This window comes from Castanea sativa, chromosome 11, assembly GCF_040712315.1.
Source record: "Castanea sativa cultivar Marrone di Chiusa Pesio chromosome 11, ASM4071231v1".
Lineage (NCBI taxonomy): Eukaryota > Viridiplantae > Streptophyta > Magnoliopsida > Fagales > Fagaceae > Castanea > Castanea sativa.
In genome coordinates, this window is record NC_134023.1 from 52,598,463 (window position 1) to 52,610,655 (window position 12,193).

The 12,193-nt window shown below is 32.1% G+C and overlaps 1 non-coding gene across 1 annotated transcript; it reads right to left on the minus strand.

Moving 5' to 3' along the window:
* Window positions 1–6,907: 6,907 nt before the first annotated feature.
* On the minus strand, window positions 6,908–6,988 carry TRNAL-AAG (transfer RNA leucine (anticodon AAG)). Its single transcript has one exon. It is a non-coding gene; the product is annotated as a tRNA-Leu (tRNA).
* Between the last annotated feature and the right edge of the window lie 5,205 nt (window positions 6,989–12,193).

Here is a 12,193-nt window from a genome sequence, read left to right on the forward strand (position 1 = left end):
TCTCTCTCCGATGGTAGAGTTAAGGAGGACATTAGCCACCACAGCAAAAGGCCAGATGACCACAAAAGAGAATATTAATTCCTGGCCCAGATCGACACCACTGTTTTTGTGAGGAATCCATCCTGACGGTCTAGATTGGACTGTGATGCCTTCGTTCTTGCTTCGTGCGTTTCATTTTTTTGTGGTTTTGGTTGTGGGTTCATCTGATTTTTCTTTGTTCTTTCATCCTGACGGTCTAGATCGGACTGTGATGCCTTCATTGCTTCATGGGTTTCATTTGTTTGTGGTTTTGGTAGTGGGTTCATCTGATTTTGCTTTGTTCTTTCATCCCGACGATCTAGATCGAACTGTGATGCCTTCGTTCTTGCTTCGTGGGTTTCATTTTTTTTTTTTTTTTGTGGTTTTGGTTGTGGGTTCATCTGACTTTGCTTTGTTCTTTCTCTTTTTTTTTTTTTGGGTAAGAAATATAAGGAAATTTGGAGAACCCAGACTGAAATTAAAGGTTTTTTTTAGAGAAAAATCCATAACCTAGGCAGAAGGAATAAATTGTTTTAAGATTGAATCACCGGAGATTGTGAAACGGCTCGCCGGAGTGGGAACGGCGAAACGGTGGTAGACTTGGGGACAACGTTCACAATGTCGCCGGCGAGTCTTTACAACTCGGTGGTGGCTGAGTTTTGGACTTTTGGGGGATTCAAGATTGTTTTTAAAAGTAACGTGGGACTCACGTGATTATTTGTTTTATCCTAAGACAATCTGAAGCATTGATTTGATCATTTTAAATAATTTAAGGAATAAATTGACCAATAAAAGAATTGAAGGGGTCTTTTAACAAGTAGTTGAAAGTTTAGAAAGTGTAGGAGCATTTTACCGTATTAATTACCCTACTATTCAAAAGTTGATTGAATAATGTTCTTAGCTGTATATGTAAGGTAACATTTGAAATTTTGAGTAAATAAAAAAATGAAAAATATTTGTTCACATTGATTTATGTCTACCATTTCACACATTTATTATTGATGTGAGAATATTTACATGTCAACACGTAAAAGTGGATGTGAAATAATGAAATGTATGAAAATCATAACCTAATAATAAATAAATAAAAATGTTAATACCATAGAAAATAAAGAAGGTTAAAATGGAGAATCATAATGTACTTTCTACTTTCTAAGGATTTTTTTTTCGGAGGGGTTATATAGAGAATGTAGAGGGAAATTTATGAATTATTTTCTTCACTCTTTCTTTTCTTTTCTTTTTCTTATCTCATTAATTTTTTCTCTACTTTTTTTTTTTTTTTTTTTCCAAAAGCATACCTGCAATAGCAGCAATACATCATTGTTACTCTGCCTAGTATGACCTTAGAACTAGAGAATGATAATTAAAATCGATCGGGGCAGGATTTTTTATTCTTATATTTTAAATATAACTTATAACATTTAAATAAGTTATTTCTTAACCAATTAAAAAACAATCCACTTTATGAAAGTGGATAGAATGATCGAATTCATATAAAATGAAAGTTGAAGGATGAAATTGAAATTGAATATAACATAGGCCTCTTTTCATTATTATTAGAGTAATCTGCTATGTTACATTTACAAAAATTTTACAGCAGTCTTATAATAACTTTTAAATGACAAATTTTTATTATTTTTAATTTGAATTTACTTTTTGAATTACTTTTATGTTCACTTATAATGCCCGGTAACAATTTATCACTAAAAAAAATAAAAAATAATGTAAATATAACATTTTTCATAAATTTATATAGATAAAGAATTTTAAAGAGAGAGAGAGAGAGAAAGAAAAAGACTTGCTACATTTAACTCTTTAATCATTAAAACAAGCAAGTGGGCTACAAAATTGTAGCTGGTGGACCATTACATGAACTAAAACCAAGAAAACGATAGGTAAAAAGGGCAAAGCAAAGGAAGCTAGTGCTTTCTACAGGAATGGAGCTAGGATTTGGACTGGGGCTTGTTGACTACATGCAACAACTTCAGCCTACAGCTCTACTGTTTAGCAGCTTCAAATTTATTTATTTTTTATTTTTTTAGTTTCTTTAATGCACACAACTGGCAAAAACAAAATTATTTTGTTTAAAATTTTTTTAAAAATTAGGTTGTTTATTTTAGGTAAAATTGATTGATTGAGCATAATTTTTTTTTTTTTTTTTTGCTATTGGTAATTTTTGTTGATGGGCTAATTTTTATGGCCTTGTATATTTTGTTTTAAATTTTAGATTTATAAATTTTTTACAACATTTAAAAGGAGGAAAATGCTAGAGTTACAAACGTTTTTATAAATTAATGATATGGTTAGTGGTTATTGTTATGTTAAAAAGTGACGTAAAAGGTGAGTCCAGATGCAAACCAATAAGAATCTCCTATCTTAACAATTTGTAAAAATATTGTAGAAACGTTTTGTGGAAGTAACATTACTCACAGAAAAAATTAAAAATATTGTTAAGGGGGTAAAACGTAATTTTATAGAACAAATTGCTAAAATTAATACCTATACATATATATATATACACACACACACACACAATCATACACACTAATAATTTTAAAAAAAAAAAAAATTTTGGGGGGCCATTGACCCCATTGTCCAAGGGTGGCTCCCTCCCTGCCCTTATTGGTCTAAAGTCTAGACAATGCTCAATAGTTCATAAAACCGTATATGCACTAAATAATTCTTAGGTATTTTCAAAACATAGAGAATAGTGATCATTTCTCATACATTCATGGTGGGTTCCCCTCATTAAATTCATGGTGGAGTCCATTATAAATATGAGAGAAAGGAACATCATTTTTCCATGCTCCAAGTTTACCTAAAAATTTTCCATATGCGATACAAGATAATTTTATTTTTATGCTCAATTGTGTTAATCGTGTATGGAAAAAGTCATTATTATGCTGTTAAATAATTGGATGATCGTTTTGGGATTATGAGCTAATCAAGTTTATTTTGCTAATCAGTACAATTCTCATCATATCGAGGCTAAGAAGAAGAAGAAGATAATATACTCTCATACACATTTTATAAAAGTTCTACTTAATTCATTATTTTTGTGAAGATAATATGTGACAATTCTTTAGTGGTTCTAATACCATTAATGTTGTCTAAGGAGTTTAGGTTTTGTCCAGTTTCAACTATCACCTTTCAGACTATACATTCAATATGCTTAATTTTTATAATTCACAAGCATGCTCTCATATCGTATTCAATACGCGTATGTGCGATTTGAGTTTCAAACCATTTCTTTTTTTTTTTCTTTTTTCTTTTTTTTTGAGAACGCATACCATTTCATTTTGGTTCTAAAGATTTGCACCCAAAAATAAAATTTCTGTATCTTGAATAAAAGAGCAAATTTACTTGATTTCACAATACAAAGCATGCCATCATCAGCAGGTAATGTACGTGTGATGTCACCAAGTGACATAGCCCCATACTAGTCAGAGGTGAAGCCTAAAGGAGTGATCGCATTATTGCCACTTGGAGAAACTACTTCCTCTCTTTTGGAACGTAAAATTTCGTACAAATATTCGCACGCAGCCAGCAATTTATATTTGAGGAGCTAAAAAGAAAAGAGATAATTATATATTTATACATATTATATGTGTCTGTCTGGGACAGTTTATTTAATTAAAATTGAAAAATTTTTATTGAAAGTGTTGTAAATAAAACTAAAAAGTAGCTGAAATAGTATAGTTAGACTTATAAATATTACTAAAAAATATAATGAAACTTATAAATATAGCAAAAATAAGTTAAATAGTAAAAAAAATTAGCTTTTTAAGTCAATGTTAAACAAACACTATGTATAATAGTCTAAACAGTACTACTATAAACATATATTTTTCAGATTTTCAATAGTTAAGTGATTTATAACTCAATAGTTTTTAATTTGTCAATAGACCTAGATTATCAAATTAAATTACAATTTATTAAGTATTATAATTAAAATAAAAATTTACTAATGGGTTACAGATCACTAAAAAATAGACAAATAATAATCACTTAGGGGGTGTTTAGTAGAGTAGTTTAAATTATGTTGTTTGAATGTTTTTGATATACATGTAGGTGAAAATATGTGTGAAAATGTGTGTAAAAATATGTTAAAATTATTGTGCCAAACACTCTCTTAATGAAAAATAAAAATAAAAAAAATCAATCAAGTCTTCCAAGCAATTGAGAAGTGGGTTGGGAAGACAAAGTAAAGGACTAGAAAAAGGAGTTAATCATATTGCTAAAAAATAGACAAATAATAGTCATTTAATGATAAAAAAAAATATAATCAAATAAATCAATCAAGTCTTCCAAGTAATCAAGAGTGATGAAAATTGAGAAGTGGGTTGGGAAGATCAAGTACCTGTTGGGATTGGGTTTATTGCCGTTTGTGTTTTGAGTTTCACGTTTCATAAATAGTAACCATAATTGTTGATTCTTCAGCACATCAGTGAGTCTCGTGTACTTTTACAAGACTCACAAACTTAACTCTTCAACCACTTTTTTATTAAAAATAAGTCTCATAATACTATTTACATATTTAAAAACTATTTTATTATAATATTTTTAATTTTTAACTGCGTCTAAAAGGGTTTATTACCATTATTAAAAAAAAAAAAAAAAGTTTATCAGATTGCTTGGAAAATCGTGTATGACTTTCTCAGATTGCTTGAAAACTGTGATTTTTTAACATGACTAAGTGTATGGTTTTCAACCATACACGTGGAAAGTACCCTTCTTGGAATTGAAGCAAGGACTTAAAGGCACTACAATAGTTGAGAAATGAGTTTAAACAACTTGAAGTGAGAAGAAAAAGAGTTTTACCGAAGAAAAAAGAAAGGAGAAGGGAAATCAAAGAAAGAAAGATGAAGGAGATAAACCTATGAAGTACGGGTGCGTTTTGGGATTTGGGTGTGGGTGTAAGAGCGGGTACGAGACTCGGTAATTTTTGAAAAAGTAGGGTGCGGGTGCGGCGGGATGCGGCGATTAAAAAATTATTAAAAATATTTTTATTTATATTTTTAATATATTGATAAACATACTTTTTTCACATTATATAAACATATACTAAATTTAAGAATAATAGTAAATAATAACTAGAATACAACTCCATTATATAAACATTCTATGATGTTCGAAAATTAAAATACAACTCACAAGTTTGAAACTAAAACAAAATAAAAGATACATTAACAAAACAGTGAGGGATATAAGCATACAAGGGTTTTGGCTGGGAGTGATCTGTGAGGGCTATAAGCATATAAGGGTTTTTTATTTTTTTCCCAAAACACAACGTTTGCTTCTTTTTTTTTTTTTTTTTTGGGCCAAGTAAAACGGTGCGTTGCGCACCTGGGTTTTTTTTTTTTTTTTTTAATTTCGGCCGGTATCGGTTTTCCCGATACAGACTGATTCAGGCTGATTCGGCGCACGTCAGCCCGAATCGGCGCCGTATTGGCGCCGTATCGGCGTGAATCGCGTCGAAAAAATTAATTGTTTATTGCCCGACGCGGCACGGACGTGCAGGCAGCGGCGTCGCCGCGTCCGACGCAGGTGCGGCGGCCCAAACGCCGCACCCGTGCTTCATAGAGATAAACTAAGAAAATATGGAATGCAAAAAGAGAAGAGAGGAAGGACTAAAACTGAGAAAAGAGTCAAAGACTCATCTGTGGGCTCAAGGTGGGTTGCATATTAGTTCAGTTGTACATTTACTGGTGGTGTTGTGTGTTGTGGTGGTGTAATTTTTTTAGTATGAAGAAGAATGCACAGAAACACAGTCATCTCTGCCATCAACGCCAAAGTAAGCAAAGAGGGAATGGTTTTTTTTTCTTTCTTTTCTTTTAAATGAGGGATGAGCAAAATTTTGAATTTTTTCTTTAGGTAATTGTTAAAAACTATGAGTCTATTTGGACAGAACTTATTTCTGAAAACTGAAAACTGAAAACTGAAAATACTGTAGTAAAATAATTTTTAAATATGTAAAAAGTACTGTTCATACCTAAAATTACTATTCATTGGCCTAAAATCACTGTTCATGACTAATGAACAGTGACAGGCACGCTGAAAAAAAAAAAAAATCCAAAACGTGGACGATGAACATTGAATGCAAACGCCCTTTATATGTTTATCATAAGTTGATGAATATCCAGTTAATTTAAGTTATTAATATTTAAGTTAAGGAATATCCACTTGATTTCTTTCTAAAAAATTGAGATAACTTGTATAGAAGTCCATATATTTCAACTTTTCTCAAAAAAATTTGAGGGGGCAGGGGCCTCCTTCGGCCACAACGTGGCTCCGCCATTCGCATCCTCCAAAAATAAAGACTGATATTCGCGTCTTCTAAAAATAAAGACTATCCTCCAAAAATCAAGACGAACAGATTTTTGGAGGATGCGAATATGAGTCTTTATTTTTGGAGGATGTGGAGGATGCGAATATCAGCGGTCTGCTAAACTAAGGCCCACAGTCCTACCATGCATAGACCTTAACAATGAAAGCTCTAGCCCATAGCCTCCTAATATGTTGCTTGAACTCCTTAGAAAATTTCACAGCAACCAGACCTTGTCGGAGTGACTCCACTTCTTCATCAGAATCAGCATCCTCCTCCATACTATGCTATCCCCAAAGTTAAAAGCCTGGGTGTAAGCCTCTGGGATTTCACCAAGTAGCTTCTCTTTAAAAGACATACCCTGTTTCCCGGAACCCGAACCATGGCTTGGAGTTGGAGATGAGGGGTTGGAACTTGGATCCTCACTGAACCCAGCATGATTAACATCGTTGACCTTCTTCTTGCTGTGCGCAAGTTCATCCTTTTCTTCACGGGAGAGAGAGCTTACAAGTGACATGGCTTTTACCTATAGTGGGTTTTTCTCATGAAATTGATCAAATTTCATGTTGAGAGTGGGATTTGAACCCACGCCCTTTCGGACCAGAACCTTAATCTGGCGCCTTAGACCAACTCGGCCATCTCAACTTTGAGGGGGCAGGGCTCTGCCTTTCGCATCCTCTAAAAATAGCAATGAAACAATCACACTTCAAATGGCAATGAATCAACATATGATACAGACCCATATTCCAAAAAATTTCAATTATAAACCTAACCTCTTGCATGTTTAGGCACCATTAATGTTAAAAATTGAGGTGCAGTATTGTCAGTTTTTTTATTCTTTTTTGGCTAAATTGTTTTCACACTTATTTATATTTATTATTTCACACCACATTTTAATGCATAAATTTAGATGTTAAATTGTTTAGCAAAAATTCAAAATTAACTCTCTAAGAGCATCCACATCAGTGAGTGAAAACTCTTCTAAAATACAAAAATTTTCTTATTTTACACATTTTAGGCAAAAATACACTCACATCAATGGGTATAAACCTATGTAAAATTATGCAAATATTTTCATGATTTACAGTAAGCGTGTATATATACACGGTTACTCTAGCTCTTCTATACATTATTATAATAATTTCTAATTTCGCTCCTTTTTTTTTTCTCTCCTCTCCAACTGCAAAATTAACTCCCTCATGATCTGCTTCTCCCTCTGATATACGCACTCCCATAGACAAAATCAAAAATCAACCACAAAATCAACAACAAAATCAACCAGAGACACCACAAATCAACCAAAGACACCAACGGAGACAGAGAGAGTGGATCGGCGCTGTGGCGGATCGGTGTGCTTGGATCGGCATTCTTCTCGCCATGCTTGGATCGTAGTTTCAGATTAGAGTGCTTGGATCAGAGTGTTTGGATCAGCGTGCTTCTTGCCGTGCTTGGATTGGCGTTCTTCTCGCCGTGCTCCTGCTTGGATCGAAATTTCAAAGGAGGGTTTGGAATAGAGAGGAGTTTCAGAGAGGAGTGAAAATGAAGACTAGAATAGTCTCGTGAGTGGAGTGAGTGGAATAGGGGAAAGTGAGGAAGATATTAAGTGGAGTAGGTGGGAAATAATAAAAAAAAATAAGAAAAAACATTATTTTAATAAAAAAGTGTGTACAATAGATAATCTGATGTGAGTGTTTTATAAAAGTGATGATATAAAATAGAAAAATAAGGTTTTTAGTGTAAAATAGACAGAAAATTTTAAACGAGTTGGTGTGGATGCTCTAACTTTCAACTTTTGTCATTTCAGTCATATAACTTTTAGTTTTGTCATTTTAGTCCTCTAACTTTTAATTTTTGTCAATGTAGTATTTTGTTAGACTTCAGTTATATATTGTCGTTAAATGAGCCAAAACGATGTCGTTTTGGTCTTTTTTTTTTTTTTTTTAGTTTCAGAATTAAAAGAAAAAAAAACATTGAACCCCTTAAATCAAAACCAAAAAACACATGTTTAATAAAAATAAAAATAAAAACCTAGAAAACACAATGAATACTAATTTTGGGGAAAATTGGGTCAGTTTGAGAGAGAGACTGAGTCACCGGAGGTGAGGTCAGTGCTGTGAGTGCACTCGCCCCAAAGATTAGTCCGCTAAGTCTTTCGCCGAAGAAGATCGAAGAAGACATAGCAAAGGAGACCGCGAATGACTAGAAGGGCCCGCGCGTGACAGTGAAGCTGACTATGCAGAATCATCAGGCCAAGGTGTTGGTGGTGCCATTGGCAGCGGCTTTGGTCATCCGGGCACTAAAGGAGTCAAAGCGTGACTGGAAGAAGACGAAGAGTATCTCGGCACATGCGTCTCTATGGGTTGCACTATCAATGGGAAAGACCCTAAGGATTTGCAACAGGAAATCTCCAATGGTGACATGTAAGTCCCTCTGGATTGAGTGAGAGAGATAGAGGTTCTTCTATTTTAATTTTGAAAAAAGAAATTGGATACTTTGGTGAATTTTGAGATATTTCAAGGTAATTAGATGATATGGATGGATAATTATTTAGTTTTTCTTATATTGAATTATGGTGTTTGTGTTTGATTTAATGATTTTTGTGGTTAATTTTGCTTTTGTGATTGTTTGTATTGTTTGGTTTGATGTGCGGTTGTTAGCTCTGTGTGGATGGGCATTTTATGTTGTTACATACTATACATATTTTAAATCCTGAAAACAGAACTCAACATTCTCTTCTTCACGTTGATTCTCTAAAATTAGAATGTTAGCAATAGAAACCTTGCAATCTCTCAATCTTTTTGCAAATCATTCTCTATCTTGGTCTCTCTTTCAAAATCGGTTTATCAGAAATCCATCACCTTCACAGCCTCAATCTTGGTCTCTCTCTTCAAACTAACTCATTGTGTAATTTTTTGGTTTTGATTTCAGGGAAGGGGAAAGGCATTGTTCAAATTTTTTGATTTCAGAAATCCATCACCTTAACAGCTTCTTCTTTTTTTAAATTTCTTTTAATTCCGAATTTCAATTAAAAAAAAGTCATTTAACGGTAGCAAGTGACTGAGAATTAACGAAATACTGCATTGACAAAAATTGAAAGTTAGAGGACTAAAATGACAAAACTAAAAATAAGAGGATTGAAATGACAAAAGCTGAAAATTAGAGAGTTAGCTTTGGTTTTTGCCAAAATGTTTTTATTTTGGGTAAAATAGTGGATACGGAAAAAATCAAACCCTTTTTTGTCACATGTGAATCGATAAACAGTCGATCTTACTAAATCAATTTGTTTTGAGAGGTAAATCCGGAACTCAACGTAGACCCAAGATAAGCCAAACACAAAATTTGAGAAGTGTTGATTGGCTTTTAATTTGTGTACAATGGCATTACATAAAACAGAACAATATGTGTATACATCCAACAATGAGAGGTGAACAAGACAACGAACATCCAAAGATAGAGAAAACGAAAATGTTAAACTTCTAACAAAAATAATAAATTCAGTAGTAGTAAAACTATAAACTAAAAAAAAGATTCCATATTTCAAATTAGAACCCAAATTTTTAATTTTATCACATAAATTCCTAAATTTACGAAGGGTTTGAAGTCCTTGTACATCTCTATTATTTCATTTTTCGTTATACTGGGAAGTAACAGTGCAGAGGTAAAAGGAAACCATTAATAAAACTCTGTATTTCATATAGCAAACTAGTTTTAATTTTCTGGCTTATCACTTTCTCACTCTAAGCAAAAAAAAAAAATCATTTTAAATAAAGTTCTTTTCTCTTTACCTACTTTCTTTATTTTCTGTGAAATTGATTTATGAATTAGGCCTTGATGAATGTAGCTTAATAAAAAGTTTTCGTTTTCTCTGCTCTATTGCTGTTCAAAATAATATAAATAAATAATGGACATGGACATGGACTTCAAAAATGAAACTGGACTTTCATAATATATATATATATATATATATATATATATATATAAAATAAAAAACCTTTGACCTTATTATATGGAACATGGTATAGACTCTGAGCTTTTCCATGATGCCCTCAAATTTGTGAAACAAACTTGGAGTGTGGTGATCAACTCTGCACAGCCATGATTAGCCAAGTTCTCTTATCACCAGTTTGGGAAAGATAAGGGCTTCTTTTAATAAAGGACCCCTGTCCGTTTTGAGAAAGGCTCTTATATACTGCAGTGATGATTATGTGAGGACAGGGGCGCAGCCAAGGGGGTCAAGAGGGGGCAACAGCCCCCACCCCGACCCTGCCCAAAATTTCCCTTTTCTAATGTGTGTTGCTGTAAAAGGTGGAGAACTGTGATAAATAGTGCCTGAATAATTGAGCTGCATTGAAAACTCCTTCAGCTACATGTTTCAAAACAAAATTGTAAAAGTGATGGAGCCATAATAAGCAACCACATACATCCAATTTTTTTTTTTTGGGTGTGCATATATCTCGATATCTTTTTTATAAGTCAAACTCAATTGATATATCTTATATCTTCAAATCTCTTTTTACTTTATCAATATTTTTTTTAAGTTCAAAATTTATAAAAAGAAAAAAAATGATAATAAAATAAACTAAATTAAAGAAGAAAAAGTCTTAATTGAATAGACGAAAATACCACCAAAAAATGAGTAATGCTAGAGACACAAATTTTTTACAAAAAATCTTACAAACTGCTGATGTAGTAAGTGATTATTGGTAAATGAAAAATTGTTGTTAATGCTGGGTCTAGGTGAAAACCAATAAGAAGTTGGCAATATCAACAGTTTGTAAAAATGTTGTAAGATAGTTTGTAATTATAGCATTACTCCAAAACAAAAACAAAAAAAGTTTCCTTTCAAAAGTATTAAGCAATAAAATTTGGAAATAATTACATGACAAATTCCATAATTTGATATTATTTATAAAGTTAAACTCTAAAAATGTAGTTGCACAAATAGTCATTATGTGGTTTAAAATTGTTATAATCTAATCATATTATAAGTTTAACAAAACCCGTAATTTAGGTTTATTGATTTATTAAAAATCATTATATGATCCTATAAAAAATCATTACATGAGAATTATAAATGAAATTTTAACATAAAAAATTACAACATAATTTAGCTATACATTAAAAAAAAAAACTAATAAAATATACACAATATAATGATATGCAATGATTTTAGGGGATCTTTTAATATTGACTGATCACTTACTATTCATATTACATACATTTAATTGTCAAGTTTAGTTAATATTTTGTATATATGATGCATGTGTTGTATGCCAAATACACAATTTGTATATCTATGTTTGTTTATGGAAACACATGGATATTAGTAATAAATTTTGTCCCCCTTAAGGTGAAATCCTGGCTCCGCTACTATGTGAGGAATTCTAAGGTGTTTATGAGTGTAGATTATGATAGTAGAAAGGACTAAATTTCTTTGTTGGAATGGTTTATCACTTTATTGTATTAGAGTAAGGCTATTCAAGGTTTTACAGAGTTGGTTGCTGTAGAATGTATTTGGGCTCCTTTAAGTAATAATTAGCGTATTAAGTTTCAAAACAAAGCAAGCAAATAACAGAAAACAAGGGGAATAGAAAAAGAACGGGAAAATGCAATGTGTATAAGTATCCTTCCTTTATTTGGTCAGTGAGTTTTGGCAATATACTTGGTTTTTGGATATTATATAAATTTAAATTAAAAAAAAAAAGTAAGAAAAGAGGGTAAAAAAAAAGTAAGAAAAGAGGGTTTAAGCCATTTAGTGTTCTTTCCTACGGATGCTTGTCTGTGCTTACTACTAGGGATTTAATTATGTAGTCTCTTATAAGGCAAAATGCCAATTTTTATGTTTTATTG